This window comes from Anomaloglossus baeobatrachus, chromosome 4 (assembly GCF_048569485.1).
Source record: "Anomaloglossus baeobatrachus isolate aAnoBae1 chromosome 4, aAnoBae1.hap1, whole genome shotgun sequence".
NCBI lineage: Eukaryota > Metazoa > Chordata > Amphibia > Anura > Aromobatidae > Anomaloglossus > Anomaloglossus baeobatrachus.
In genome coordinates this window covers 470,667,779-470,684,461 of record NC_134356.1, presented here as the reverse complement: position 1 = coordinate 470,684,461, position 16,683 = coordinate 470,667,779, and the positions used below count along the sequence as shown (strand labels likewise).

The following is a 16,683-nucleotide window of genomic DNA, read 5'->3' as shown; positions in this document are numbered from 1 at the left end:
GAATTTGAGAAACAATGTGCTACATGCCTCACACCACATTTATTATGTTTTAGACATTATTTTAAAAAAAAGCTTGACAAAGGGGTATGCCTTTTTGAAAGTGTGCTGTGGGAATGTCCGTGGCCTGCGCCCTCCCATGCTTCTTTGCAGCTGTGCATGTGTGCTACTGCTGCCTCCTACTCCCAGGCCCCAAGGGAGTACGCTTTGGACACACACGTGCGCTCCTTTCCTCCTCTTACAGGGCCAGTGCCCGTTTACCTGGAAGTGCCTCTCTGCAGTAGCTACTAGATATTTAAAGCATGCTCCCACTAGGTGCCTGAGCAATGGTTTAAAGTTAATTTAGTGTCCGCCTAGCTAGCTAGTTGTTAGGTCCCGTTTATCCCATACCTGCTACCTGTACCCGTGCCGGTAACCTGTTCCTGTGCCCACCCTCCCATACCTGTCAGTATCTCTGCCGTCCTGACTTCATCAACCATCCCCATCCCGCCAGCACCCAACTGTACTAAAGACTGTACCTGCCTGTTCCTGAGTCCCTTCTCTGGGCATCAGCTGTCACAGTTCCGGACACTGCCCTGGAAGTGGCACCTGGCATCTAGTGGCAGACAAGCACATCCTCACCCCTTGAGGCACTAACATATACTCAGTAGGCGCTTAGTTAAGCCCCTCACATGTCAGAGTAAGCCTAGGTCTCCCCTATGGTCCAGTGGGTCAACTCCTGCTCGCCGCCTCAATACTGGCAAGCTTTCCAGTCCCTCCCAACACATTATACTAATGGTAGCCAAACCTGTCGACACCAAAGGGTTTGGCTGACAACCCTAATGCCTTGAGTAATTTATCTTCTTGAAGGAAATAAGAATCTGGCATATCCAATTTCGAATTGCCGATTATAGCTCCCTGGGGATAAGCCATCACCAGTCTGTCTGGCTGTGCCTGACTCTCATGGAAAACACTGGGGTTCTCGGCAGAATGAATGATTATGTGTATGGGATATTTGTCTGAGATGGCTGTCAGCTGAACGATCGGCCGAACTATCGTTTCAGTGACCACCGTACAATATGTATGCAAAATTATTGGGAAGCCAGAAAGAACTGTACAAGTTACTGGGATTACTTGTTAGGCTATGTGCGTTTAGAACCGCAGCGTTTCAGTGGCAAATTGCATGCGTTCAACTTCCTCAGCAAAGTCTATGAGAAAGCCGAAAAATCAATGCACACGCTGCGTATCTAAACGCAGCGTTCTGGATGCCAAAAATCGGTGCAGAAAAAGAAGCAGCATGTCACTTCTTTTGTGCATTGTAGCTGCATTCTCCCCCCATTGAAATCAATGATGTGGGTCAGAACGCAGCTACACCGCAATTCGCTGCATTTTTGTTGCGGTCCGCATGCTTTATCGGCATACAGAACGCAGGCATTTTACCTGGAAGTGAGGTCAAGAGGTTTCCTGTTGACCTCACTTCCTGGCAAAGTTCAGGAAAGCCCCCGGTGTCGCCAAAGTGCCCATCCCCGACCCCGCTCCCAAAAATCCAAGATGGCCGCGCGCACAGCAGCGCACCGGCCGCCCTACTCCTCTGTTTCTGTCGCATGTGCAATAACACATGCGACAGAAAATTGCTCCCCAGGCCCTGCCAGGTCACCCCCTATTCCCCCCGGTGTCCTCCGGTGTCCCCCGGTAACCCCCGTACCTGTCACAGCGCTAATCCCCCGCGGCCCCCTCCTTCACAGTGCGCGCCAGTCACATGTGCCGAGCAGCTGACGGCTTCCTGTGTTCAGTGTGAGCTGCGCTGGCTGCTGCTCGGCACTGTGCAGCTGTGACCCGGGGAGAGTGGGTGCAGATTCTTTGCACCCACTCTCCTCAAATGGAAGGTCTGCACTACTAGAAAATGGGGGACACGTTCCCTGAGCGTGCCCCCCATATTCTAGGAGGTCCAGAGGCGACATGGGACGTCAAAAATGGATACTGCGGACACTATTTTTTTTTTTTTCTTTTCAATAAATTGGTGAAAGAGGATATGTTTTTGGGGAGTGTTTTTTCAAATAAATTTTTTTTTTGTTGTCAATTTTTTTTGCTATTACTGTCAATTAGTTATGTCTGGTATCAAATAGACGCCGTGACATCACTAATTGCTGGGCTTGATGCCAGGTGACATTACACATCTGGTATCAACCCCATATATTACCCCGTTTGCCACCGCACCAGGGCAACGGGATGAGTAGGGGCGAAGCGCCAGGATTGGCGCATCTAATGGATGCGCCACTTCTGGGGCGGCTGCGGCCTGCTATTTTTAGGCTGGGAAGAGTCCAATAACCATGGCTCTTCCCATCCTGAGAATACCAGACCCCAGCTGTCAGCTTCACCTTGGCTGGTGATCTAATTTGGGGGGACCCCACGGTTTTTTTTTTTTATTTTAATTATTTATAAATAAAAAAAAAAAACAGCTTGGGGAGCCCTCTAAATTGATCACCAGACAAGATGAAGCTGTCAGCTGTGGTTTGCAGGCTACAGCTGTCTGCTTTACCCTGATTGGCTATCAAAAATAGGGAGGACCCCACGTCATTTATTTTAATTATTTTTTTTTTGGGCTAAATACAAGGCTAGGCACCCTTTAGTGCCACATGAAAGGCACTAAAGGGCGCCAGCTTAGAATATGCAGGGGGGATGTTATATATATGTTTGACATCCATTGATACATTTTTGGTTGTGTGCCCACAATCAGGGTTTGCAGCGTTATGGGCACAGAGTGTTTTCCCTGCATCCATAACGCTGCGTTGTGCAGTAGAAGCACAGTGGAAGGATTTTTAGAAATCCCGTGCCCACTGGGCTTCTATTCTCCGCAGAATAAACTGACCTGTGGCGCGGCTTCCCGAGCCTTAACATGTCAATTTATGCTGCGGAGACAAGAGTGTTCTCTGCAGGTAGCATAGAGCTCCACAGCAGCCTGAACCCAAATCGTGGGCATGGGCAGCTGCGTTCTCCCGTGGACAACACTCACATCTCTGCAGGAAGGCTGGCACTGTGTACTGGATGTGGAAAAAAACGCACCTGAAGAAAACACATGGAAAACGCATGAAAAACGCATTGTTTACAATTGTCCCCTCTGCCAAAGGGTGCGTTTTTTTCTGCACTGAAAAAAACGCAACGTGTGCACATAGCCTTAGGCTGGAGACACACTTGCATCGCCTGGACCGGCCGCCTGCTCTCCTGACTGGAGCGAGCAGCTGCATAGAAATACATGAAGCTGACCCGCTCCTGTCAATAGAGCAGGCAACTGGTCCGGGTGATGCAAATTAAATCCCCGCACAAGTCACACGCAAGTGTGACTCCAGCCTTATACCGAGAATAAATGACACACAGGTGGATTAAATTTACCAATTAGGTGACTTCTGGAAGCAATTGGTCTCTCAGGATTTTATTTCATGGTATCAGACTACAGGGGACTAAATACAAATGCACGTCACAATTTTTGGAATTATATTTTTTAAATATTTAGAAATCCAAGTATCAATTCCTTTACACTTCACAAATACTTGCTACTTTGTGTTGGTATATCACATAAAATTCCAAGAAAATACATTTAAGTTTATGGATGAAACGTAAAAAAAATTGGAAAAGATCACAGGGTATAAATACTTTTTCAAGGCGCTCTATATTGCCATGCTTTCTTATGCATTTGAAAAAAGGCATTCTGGTAAATATCTTGATGAACCTCTGAGGGACACTTTTTGGGCATTCCAGGGTGAAGGGAACAAAAGCATATTTGTAATCCCTGCCTAGCGGTCCCAGCCTACAGTAGCATAGATTAAGGGATCTTTAGAAAAAGTAATTCTAAAGATCGTTTATTATATGCTAACGAGGCCAGCGACTAGTCGCAAGGGCGTTAGTTCCCTTGGCTAGTCGCCCACCTTAGCATGTTAGTATTCCCCTGTGGGCTTGCTAACATGCTAATGAATGTGCAGCGTCAGAGGCATGGTTGCGCTCACCTCTGCTGCCACTGCTCCCAGCGCTGGATTTCGGCTCAGTGCACATGATCCCTTTACTTCTGGTATTGTGGACCTCTGATCATGCGCAGTGACCTGACCTGGCGTTCTGAGGCAGGGAAGCAGGTATACGTTACTACCGATGATGACGCTGGGCAGTGGGCTTTGACTATCATGTGCTACCATGCTAAGAGGGCAGAATGAACTCAGGAACTAACACCCTTGCGACTAGTCCCTGGCCTCATTAGCATATCATATAGGATTTTTAGAATTACTTTTTCTAAAGATCTATTTATCTATGTTACTAGATACAGGGACGGTTAGGCAGGGATTAGAAATATGTACCCAGAACTTCTTGTAGTTCTGGGGTCACTGGGGACCTGACAGGTTCACTTTAATTCTATAATGTACAGCTCCTTGCATAGGTTACTGGCCACCCTTCGGTCCTAGAGTGTACCTAGGTAAGGAGCTTCCACCCCTAGCAGGCTATATGCTTTACAGCCCTTGCACTTTTGTGCTGCAAAAACAAGCCTGCTTCTACTACGGTAGCATCCTGGGAAAATGTGGAGCCGCGGTGCGACCAGGAGCTGGTTTCAACTGTCAATCTTCAGGAGGACACCACTCCATGTAACGCATGATGCCGGGACGGGAGCAATTGAAGAGAAGTTAATATAACCCTTTTAAGACATTAGGTAACTTGGTTGATGAAGTTTTCACACCACATTATAGCAAAAGCCAATGCAGAATTGGCTGAAAAAAAGTCCAATATTGGTCGTCATTTCCACTGAGATTATAAGGTAGGATCTGCCAACACCGAAACATATTAGATTCTTGGCAGATGCAGCAACGTCTTCTGTCTGAGCAAAATCCTAGCTTTGCAAGGCTAACTGCTGAGCTGCACATAATAATAGGTCAGATCTACTGTGCACTTAATATTAAATGTATCTAATGTTCTTGGTCATTAGTATCTGAAGTGTCATTGGCGTACATTGCTGAAGATTAATAAATATACTAATTTCTAGTACTATTTTGATGCATGGGTGGAAAGAGTTACTACTTGAGTTACCTGAAATACAGGTGTGTATGGGTGGACTACAACCTGCTCCTTCCGAGCTGTGAGTAACTCAGGTAGGGGTGGAGTGGAGGAGTGTTATAGGGTTGTATGTGATCACTTGCTGACATTACTTGTATATTGTGCCAGTCTCCTCCTCAGGATTTCTGCATTGCAGTGTACGCCGGTGTGGAGTCTACACTCCTAACGCTTACTGGATAGTTTGGTGTTCCTGTACAGAGTGAAACTATGCAGTTTCGATGTGAGGCCACGTACTGGTATGTACACCTAGTAAACTTTGAGCGATAAGAGAGAACACTCCTTGCTTTATGCCTTAGGTTTACACAACTTGGACAGATCACAGCCAGTGCTTGAACGTCAGTGTGTATTAATACAAATCTACCAAAGTGAATCAAACATCTGTGTTGCTGTCAACTCCTGTTAATATTTTGGCTAAAAACTATAGAGAAGATAGATTGTTGTTGTTGTCTTGTTAACATAAAAATAGCTGTGATCTTACTCCAAGGAATAGCATCTTTCACGAATTTCAGATACCCTTAGGAGAGACATTCTGGGGAAGAATGTAAGAAATGTATGTCTAGGCAATGGTTAATGTCATTGGCATCCAGAGATTCAAATATAGACTGGTGATAAGGGCTTTGGCGCCTGAGAAATTCCACTGAAAACCACATTCGTCTTTTGCCTGGAGATCGGAGGCTTTGCCTTTGTTTAGATTCCCGAGGTTGGATTCAATTTTGCCTGAAAATAATATTTTTCTAATACAGAGATATTTTTATGGGAAGAAATGTCTTTTCTAAATGAGTGAATGTTAAATATTGATGGACATATGTTAATACATTTGGCAAGAATTTATGCCTTTGGCTCCATTATCAAAGAGGTTGTGCATCGCCGGGGATGTATATCTAATATATAAAGCTGAATGTGTGTATGTGTGTGTGTATGTATGTATGTCCGGGATTGGCACCTGCACCGTCGCAGCTACAGCCACAAAATTCTGCACACTCACACTTCTGGGCCCCGAGAGCGTCATAGGCTATGTTTTGAGGGGAAATTTTAACCCCGCGCTTTACAGTTATTTACCAAAAAACCTGCCTCCATTAAAGTGAATGGAGCTGGGAGCCACAGTGCAGCCAGAACTTCAGAAGAATGCGCAGCCACGCCCTTATATGGAATGTTGGCGTGTCACAATGCAGTCAGCGAAAGAGACAGACACAGACAGGGAAAGAGGCAGACACAGACAGGGTAAGAAACAGACATAGACAGGGTAAGAGACAGACACAAAGAGACAGACACAGACAAAGAGACAGACGTACAGGGAAAGAGAGACAGGGAAAGAGAGAGACCGGTTAAGAGACAGACACAGACAGGTAAAAAGAAAGACACAGACAAAGACAGAGACAGACACAGGGAAACAGACAGACAGGGAAAGAGACAGGCAGGGTAAGAGACAGACAAAGACAGGAAAAGAGACAGAAAGAGACAGACACAGGCTAAGAGACAGAGGGAAAGAGACAGGGAAAGAGAGGGAAAGAGACAGACAGGAAAAGAGAGGGAAAGAGACAGACAGGAAAAGAGACAGACAGGGAAAGTGACAGAGATAGACAGACAGACAGGAAAAGAGATAGACAGACGAAAAGAGATTGAGACAGACGGAGAAAGAGACAGACAGTCAGAGACAGACAGGGAAAGAGACAGACAGGGAAAGAGATAGAGAGAGAGACAGAAAGATATATACAGAGGGGGAGACAGATATTATAATTACATTTATATCTATTTGTTTTGTGGTTTTTGTGTGCAGAATACATTTTTGTTATATATATATATATATATATATATATAATTAATTTTTTTTTACTTAATTGTATGTATTTGGGGCTAAAAACAATGTTTGCAGTTTAGCTTTTTAAGAAATCCTACATTGTTTGGCTTTTACAGGATGAGTCCTTGCACATTCAACTTTGATGTGGTCTGTAGTCATAAATCAGCTGAGAGGAACAAAAAAAACAAACAAGATAGAAACTATCAGAATGAGCTCACTGACTGATTCTTAGTTAACCCATAGACAGTGCAAAAATGAGGCTATAGAAGGAAAATAGTGCAGACATTTTAATGAAACCCAATTCCAAAAATGATTTCAAGACAAATTTATGTGAATTTAAGTAAGAAAAATAAAAAGTGCTTAAAAGTCTATAAAGCAGATGGGAACCTGAAATACTGATTTTTTATTTATTTTTTTACATTGCATTTAACATTACTACAGCTCACTATTTTAATTTATTAATTTTAAAATATACATTTACTGGTATGTAATTGGCTTGTAATAGACTGACATGGTGACTTCATTCTTAAAATAGACAGGCTTTGATTAACTTTGGGGTTTACTTGGTTACACTGCTGCACCATCCATGCTAAAGTTGTGTAGTTCACCAGAGTTTCTTAAAATATTGGGATTTCTTGGACACAAGGATACTCAAGAAGAACAGCATCAGGAAGGCCGGTTATCAAAGATTCTTGGCAAAGCACTTAACAAATCTCGGATAGATTGTTTTCTATGTTTCTGCACCATGGGTCAAATAAAAGTACAGTAACAGAAATGTTCTGGGGTTCCTCTATAGTAAGAGGGTTGATAATCCCTGCAGGGGAGCATGAGGGCTTGATTACACTGCCTCCTGCTACAGATGACAGGGAGCGTGGTATAAGGATCCGCTAATATTCCCAATTTGTCTCGCTTTATTCTTTCTGTGAACTCTTTTGTACAGTTGCAGATAGACACATTTTTCTAGTTTACCTGCCACCATGTTCACATATCTCTACTGCTCAGGGTCACTTCTCTTCATCTTTTAAGAAAAAAAATTGGAAAATGCTACCTTCCTATACAATTTTGAAACTGACCACCCGGCCTGACAGGAATTCATCCTTACTGACGATCTTAATTTCCTCAAGACATTCCTGCAAAGTGATCCAAGCAAGTCTCAGACATCACCAATGTGAACTTGCATTAAATGCACAGTAGAAAAAGTCCAGCCTCTAATCTTATGACTCGAACGAGTGCAATGCGAGAAAATCGTGCATTGCACTCAGACCAATGTTAGTCAATGAAGTAGTGCAGGTCAGCTTTTTTCTCATCCAGATTCTGGATGTGAGAAAAGTCGCAGCATGCTGCGATTGTCAGTGAGAGATGTGTGACTTGCACCCATAACAAGTCTATGGGTGCGAGTGAAACATCGGACTGCACTTGGATGACATCTGAGTGCAGTGCGATATATGCACAGGCTGACAATGGAGGAGATGGGGAGATTAGTCCCTCCCTCTCCTCCGCAGCTGTGATCTGATAGCAGGATTATCAATCAGTCATTAGCATATCACATCCGATGCACTCGCATTAGATAAAAAACAATTGTGTGAATCCAACCGTAAAGGGAATCTATCAGCACGTTTTTGCTACCTCATCTGAAAGCACCATGATGTAGGCAAAGAGATCCTGAATCCAACAGTGTATCACTTAGATTACTGACTGACCCCTTCAGAATTTTTAGGTTTAGTCATGTAGCAGAGCTGAGTGAGCTGTCCTGCTAACACCATGCACTCTATAGAGACTGTAGATTGACAGTGAGGTGTCAATCAGAGGAGGCCATGCATATGCCATGCTCACGACATTATAGTCCAAGCAATGATAAGTCCTGCTGCTTAAACAATCATAGCAAATACATCAGACCTTAACAAGACAGGCATTCCTGAATTCTCTGTGTTAACTCTTGCAGCATGTTGGCTTCAATTTACATAACAAAAACCTGCTGACAGATTCCCTTTAAAGTCAGCAGCCCACCAGGATTTGGGGAATATTTTTTATTGGTCAGCAAAACACACACCCTCTAGTGACAAGTAGGGAATATTTGGTTGCTGATGGTTTTTCTGGATTGTCCCACAAATTGGAACTTTACAGGGAAATTTTTTATTTTATAATTTGATTAGTTTGAATTAAAAAGGTGATATTGATTGTTTTCAGGCAGACCTGGATGTAGCTCAAATCCCTTACAATTGGGGATTGTTAAGTATGGGAATACTTTCGTAACAAATGGGACACTGACTCCCAGCAGAGGGGTATGACATCCCAAATATAGGTCCATTGTTTATATTCAGCAGGTATTTAGAGAAGTAATCCTACTTGATATATGGGGACAAGCCCTTAGTGGTTGTGTTATTGAGAAAATACAGCCAAAAAATTATTTAACAATTGTTTGTTTTTTCTGTATGGAACAACAAACTGCTTAGGAATAACAATCCTACTGTCATAGGTGTAGAGGGTCTAGGAACTCCAGTACTCCATATATGTAGATATTTTTCCTGTCTGGTTGTAGGTTATTTTCCAATTTTATTCATTGGTGTCTAAATGTTGATATCAGGTTGGTTTCTTTACAATTGGTATTGGGGAATGTTTGGCCATCCAGCTATACACGAATCTGATGCCCTCACTCCATCCCTGGGCTTTCCCCTATCCATCCAAAAAATAAATGTTGAGTTTTAGTGTAAAGTTTTTGTGTATGAGATTTTCAGGACCACTATAGATGCACCAGGAGTACTGACTAAGGACCCGATACAGTCACTGTTGTGTGGATATGACTGTACTGAGCGTTATGAGAAATTATGGTATGTGATAAATGTATTGTAGTTGACTAAGATTGATTATATTTATGACTTAGGTTGAAATGATTGCTTTATTATAGTTTGTATTATAGAATTATGCTCTATTATATGAGTACTCTTCATTTTTAGGTTTAAGACTTTGACATTAGCCTATTTAGTCATTTCCTGTCAAGTGTCACTCGGCATAGGTGTAACACTACACATAATAGGGCCAGATCTGTAGTCATTATGCGGAGATACTCCTTAGACGTGTCATCACAAGTGCAGTTTACGTAATGTTCCTGGTATTGTGACACAGGCTTGGGTTTCATTCGCTGTGACTCCTGTTACTATAGGAATTGTAATTATTATTTATATCAGTGGATGACTCCTATTCTGAGTGTGCATCTTCATTTCATTGTAATATTTTACTTATACAATGGTACCTTTTATACATGGCGGATAAATTGGGAAAAAAAAGAGCGCTGGAGGATGATATAATGAGTCACTAACATTTAAAACACATGCAAATACATGTATCAACAGTCCCATGTTTGTTCTTTATTTTATTGACTTTTATCTTATTTACTTGAGTTTTGTCTGTTAATAACAAGAAGATGCTTTCTTACAGAAGAGGATTTAATGGCAACAAATAGTCATTTTTAGGCCATCATAAAAGATCTATCAAAACCAAGCAAGCAACAGAGATGCAGGCTTTCAGTTCAGGGCAGAAAGTCAATGGACAATGACAAGTACAATGCATATTGGGAAGTGAATTGAAGATAAATTTAAGTTCTAGCTCATATAGTGCTGGCAGGATACGAGTGAAATGTAATCACCCACTTAAAAAAGAGTGGAAGTTCCAGCTCCTATAGTGCTGGCAGGATGCTAGTGAAATGGCATCACCCACTTCCAAAAGATTGGATAAAAAGTTGCAAAACATGGAAGTCAGGACAGTTCTTTGATGCATTAGACTGGAATTTGTACCAAAAAGCAGTTCTACCTTGTGGTAGTGAACGAGGGCAGGATTAGCACATTTTTAAACAGTTGGTTTTTTTGTGAAACAGCAAAATAGACCTTCTAATTAAGTCCTGTTTCACACGTCCTTGAAAAACATAGACGTTTTTCATTGATGTGTAAAAAACGCATATGTCCCTCCATGTGTGCCATGAATCACGACACACGGATTGTCCATGTGCAATCCGTAATCCGTACTCCATCATACATTATTGCACATGGAGATATACTCACCTGTCCCTGCTTCTGCTGTCCGTGGTGCTGAACTCTCTGCCTCTGCTGTTTCCGCCCCTGCTGCAGCTACTTCCGGGTCGGCTGTGGCTGCATACATGAATATGCATAAAAATAAGCAGCCGGCTCTGAAGCAGCAGCATGCAGAGGCAGAACACAGCGTCGCTGGAGAAGGTGTGTTAAAAATGCTTTTTATTTTCAATGTCCGTGTTCTTCTGGTATGTGTTTCATGGATCACACCATAGTGTGGTCCGTGGGACATCAGTCATGCCAGAAAAAAATGGACATGTCTCCGTGCGGCAATCACTACGCTGTACGGAGACACGGTCAGTGAAAAATCACTGATGTGTGCACAGACCCATTGATTATAATGGGTCTGCGTATGTCAGTGATTTTGGTACGTATAAAAACTTGCACATACGTACCAGAATCAATGACGTCTGAAACAGGCCTAATGGACATTCAGTATTAGAGGTACATGTGCTAGCATTTGGCCAGGGGTGTGCAATTCTAGTGAAAGAAAACATCTAAATTTATAGATCATGGTTCATGATGAAGATGAGTAGATTTGTTTTATCCCATGTATCTTTCTCGTGCTTTGCTATATTTCAAGAGTCACAAGACCAAATAATGGTGTAGCAGAGCAGCATGGCGTTCTTCAGCTGCAGATCCATATCATTGTCAGTTATAATACCGTAGTATTAGGAAATAAGTGTATTACTATGCAAATTCTTTAAAAATCAGGTATTACATAATAATTATTTATGTATGTTATTCTTCACTAGTCTTAATGCAATGAGTTGCATCTACTTACAGTTGTGGGGATTTTCTTATTTGATAAAAGCAATTTAAAGGCGTCTTGAAGGGAGTCTGTCAGCAGGTTTTGCTATGTAATCTGAAGACAGTGGGGGTTAACACACAGCTTTTAGCCATGCCTCTATTATTACAGTGTGCTGTTGTTTACCTGCAATGTTTGTTTGAGAAGAGATTATAATTTCCAAACTAGGTCAGCTAGTCCGGCACGCCACCTGCTGTGATTGGCAGCTCAATGTTTATAGACATTATAGACATTGTGCATAGAGAGCTTGATCTGGGCAGGGCCATCTCTCTGAGCTCTGCTGCATTGCTAAATCTAAACTGTCTGTGTCAGAACCGCTGCAACCAGTAAACTACGTGAGACATAGTTGGATTTAGGATCTCGGTCTTTACATCATGCTGCTCTCAGATGCGGTAGCAAAAATCTCCTGACAGAATCCCTTTAAGAATGTCTACTTTTTTGCACAGTGTTTGTCTATTAAGTGCCATCATGCTTTGAACCCCATCCATATCACATAGTACCTAAAGTCTCCCTAGCCTTGTAGTCACTCTTGGCTATCCTGCATACTTCAAGAGCAGCTATTAATTTATCATTTTTTGAACTTTAATAAGTGATCGTATTGTTTTGGCTGTTTTAGGGTTAAATATTGGTTCTGTAATTTTTTTTTATAACATTTTGTTATCCTGCGTATTGGGAACGAGATTTAGTTGGTGTCTATGCTTTAGTCATTATTTGCTGTGCAGAACAAAACTGCCATCAATAGCTTTGGCCTGAGTTTTGGCCTTTACATTTCCAGTACAGATATTTGTACATAATTTATATTTGTTACTGCAATCAGTTTTTGCTTGTATTAGACGGAGGCTACACAACTGCTTAATCTGATAATGCATTGAATTGCTGCAGTCATTTGATCTCTGCAGTTGGGATACAATAGACTTCAGAGACACCGCACAGGTTGGAGGTTGCACGCGGATGACGGTTTGTACCTAGTTACATACTTCGGTCAGATATTGGTCGGATTTTCATTTTTTTTTACCAAATCTTCATGTTAACTAGTGCCTTGTACGATCCTAATCCCGAAGCTGTAGAAAATGTAAAGAAAGCAAGAATACAATGATTTAGAGATCTATTATAGCCATATTTTATCCATAACAGAAGATGACACAGATCAGAAGGTGAACATTAGGGCTCTTCTCCACTTGCGTTTTTTTTGTGCGATTGTAATCGCCTGTAAAAAAGGTTTGCAATCTGACAAATGATTATATATGATGCTGTCTCCTTTTCCCCGTCTTTTTATGACTCCACACGTGCTCTCGGTGAAATCACAGCATACTGCGATTTGCACCGAGTCTCAGCTCTCACACCCCCATGCAATCCTATGGGAGCGAGAAAAAAGTCAGAATCCGGGTAGCATGCGCATGTCATACAGATGGCATACGCATGTCACACGGATCCTTGACACTTGCATACCGCATCAGACTGGCTACCGGAGGAATCTCCAGTAAGACCAGTCCTGGCCGCGGTTACCTGCACTGAACTCCGGAGCTGTCACCTGAGCTCCAGAGTGCAGCCTGAACAGCGAGCGCCGAGTGATTGATTCCCCGGCGATTGCTGGTCAGGTCAGCACAGCTGCAAACAGACCGGGCTGAACTCCAGAGCTCAGGAGACAGCTCCGGGGTTCAGTGCAGGTAACCGCGGCCAGGACTGGTATTACTAGAGATTCCTCCGGTAGCCAGTCTGACGCGGTATGCATAAACACTCACATAGCACCCGCATGACGCTCGCTTGTCATACGGATGCTATGTGAGGAAAAAAAACGCACCATACGCAGATCATACACAGGACACTCGACTCACATTTTGAGCCGAGTATCACTGTGATTTATAAAACGCAAGTGGAGAAGAGCCCTTAGTTTTTTTCAAATTCAATTGAAACTTGTCTATCTTCTTTAGAAATTGATGGAAGCAACACATCTGAAAAAGTTGGGACAGGGCCGTGTCTACCCTTGTGTATCATCGCTTCTTTTTACAATAGTCTGTAAGTGTCTGAGAAGTGAGGAGACCTATTTCTGGAGTTTTGGGAGAGGAATGTTCTCTGATTCTTGTCTGACGCAGGATTCTAGCTGCTCCACAGTCCTGAGACTTGTTTTTTCTTTTGCTGGTTCTAAGAGATTTTGGGGTTTATTTTCATTATTAATAGTTCTCACGCTGTCACTGTTGTCAAACAACTGTGATGAGGTTTTATTTACTATATATTTTACGGTCAGTGTATTTGAACAGAAATGCTAGTGCTCAATGGTAGGAAATATATTCAATGGTATATCCACGGCACTCTGATTGCATTTAGAATGTATTCATCTACAACAAGATAATTGTAAATTATATCAGGATAGTCTAAATAACGCTTCAGTCCTCCCAAACCTTGTTCACATTAGTATTCTGAATAGAAAAGCAGCAACTAAGTAAGTAATGGCCGACGGCATAAGAAATCTTTAATACTCTTATTCAATTCATGATGTTTTGTTGGGAATAAGTATGGCTGTACGGGATTTTGAGTTGTATTCTTAAAGTCAAATGGTCAAACAACTGTGATGCGGTTTTATTTAATGACATGACAGTGTGCAGCACTAAATTACTGGCCATATCAATAGCAATACTACTAGAATAACTAGTTTAGCATAAAAAGCTATGAAAATCCGTAAAGTTTTGTCGCAACTTGAAGCTGCAGTAACATTTTGAAGCTTTTGGTGTTCACATCTCATTTTTGCCCTGCTCCGACAAAAGTGGGCTGGACAGGGGCATGGCGACTGCCGCTTATCAAATTCATGACGAATAGCGACATTCACTAAACAGCAAATCTAACTCTAGCAGTGATTGGAGAAAGATTTGTGGCAAAGCGCACACCACACGTCAGATGCTTCTAATTCCTTAAGAGACATGCGCCACTCGTCAGATGCTTCTGATTCATTAAGAGACATGCGCCACTCGTCAGATGCTTCTGATTCATTAAGAGACATGCGCCACTCGTCAGATGCTTCTGATTCATTAAGAGACATGCGCCACTAGTCAGATGCTTCTGATTCATTAAGAGACATGCGCCACTCGTCAGATGCTTCTGATTCATTAAGAGACATGCGCCACTCGTCAGATGCTTCTGATTCATTAAGAGACATGCGCCACTCGTCAGGTGCTCCTGATTCATTAAGAGACATGCGCCACTCGTCAGGTGCTCCTGATTCATTAAGAGACATGCGCCACTCGTCAGGTGCTCCTGATTCATTAAGAGACATGCGCCACTTGGTAGACAGTTCATTAATAGGTGTGCACCTTCTTGTGGCAAAGCGCACACCACACGTCAGATGCTTCTAATTCCTTAAGAGACATGCGCCACTCGTCAGATGCTTCTGATTCATTAAGAGACATGCGCCACTCGTCAGATGCTTCTGATTCATTAAGAGACATGCGCCACTCGTCAGATGCTTCTGATTCATTAAGAGACATGCGCCACTCGTCAGATGCTTCTGATTCATTAAGAGACATGCGCCACTCGTCAGATGCTTCTGATTCATTAAGAGACATGCGCCACTAGTCAGATGCTTCTGATTCATTAAGAGACATGCGCCACTCGTCAGATGCTTCTGATTCATTAAGAGACATGCGCCACTTGGTAGACAGTTCATTAATAGGTGTGCACCTTCTTGTGGCAAAGCGCACACCACACGTCAGATGCTTCTAATTCCTTAAGAGACATGCGCCACTCGTCAGATGCTTCTGATTCATTAAGAGACATGCGCCACTCGTCAGATGCTTCTGATTCATTAAGAGACATGCGCCACTCGTCAGATGCTTCTGATTCATTAAGAGACATGCGCCACTCGTCAGATGCTTCTGATTCATTAAGAGATATGCGCCACTCGTCAGATGCTTCTGATTCATTAAGAGACATGCGCCACTAGTCAGATGCTTCTGATTCATTAAGAGACATGCGCCACTCGTCAGATGCTTCTGATTCATTAAGAGACATGCGCCACTCGTCAGATGCTTCTGATTCATTAAGAGACATGCGCCACTCGTCAGATGCTTCTGATTCATTAAGATACATGCGCCACTCGTCAGATGTTCCTGATTCATTAAGAGACATGCGCCACTCGTCAGGTGCTCCTGATTCATTAAGAGACATGCGCCACTCGTCAGGTGCTCCTGATTCATTAAGAGACATGCGCCACTCGTCAGGTGCTCCTGATTCATTAAGAGACATGCGCCACTTGGTAGACAGTTCATTAATAGGTGTGCACCTTCTTCATGAATCAGGAGCCTCGCGCTCCACCCCCGCACCCTCATCAAGGCAGTCGTGAACATCGCCGGTCTTCATGAACCAGGGGAAATGCGCACATGGGGCAGAACAAAGTTTTGCCTTGCTGCATGATTGTAGGGAAAAAGTTAAAAAGTACTGGCAATTAATTTTGTTCTACATTCTTAGGCAATTGAATCGGATTCCAAGGGGTGAACAAATCCCTTAAAGTTTTTGTGCTGTCCTTTGAGGACGCAGGCACTGTAAATACAGGATACTGACACACAGGCAGGAAACAAGTAGAAAAAGCTCTTGAGTAAAAAGCTTCTCCATAAGATGGCCACATTATTAAAGCTACTAGGCCCCATTGCACTGAGTGCTTCACAGCTGAAATATAGGGAACTGTCAGATCATAAAAGTCAGAGCGCTTTATATGCTGCTTTTAATCAGCAAAGATTAAAACACTACAGAGCTGTTTACAGAGCTGAACATTTTGTGCGTCTTCTCATCTTGTCACTGACTACTTCTGGCTGAGCTCTTTGCATTCATATTTTTAGGGATTATAATAAAGCCTGGGAAGCATCTGCTATAGGTGGCGTTACCGTTCTACTGTCAGTAACTATAATGACGTTAGATCTGATATCATTAATTGCAGATAT

General features: G+C 42.7%; 1 protein-coding gene across 16 annotated transcripts in view; it reads left to right on the top strand.

Annotated features, from left to right (window-relative positions):
• TJP1 (tight junction protein 1) overlaps positions 1-16,683 on the top strand; it is a 739,774-nt gene that overhangs the window by 530,764 nt on the left and 192,327 nt on the right. The window contains exon 1 of one of the 16 annotated variants that reach the window (XM_075345700.1): positions 5,196-5,303. The exons of the other annotated variants lie outside the window; for them this stretch is intronic. The gene's annotated coding sequence lies outside the window, so the exon portion shown is untranslated. Of the gene's footprint in view, positions 1-5,195; positions 5,304-16,683 lie in introns of those variants that run through there. 16 annotated transcript variants of the gene reach the window in all.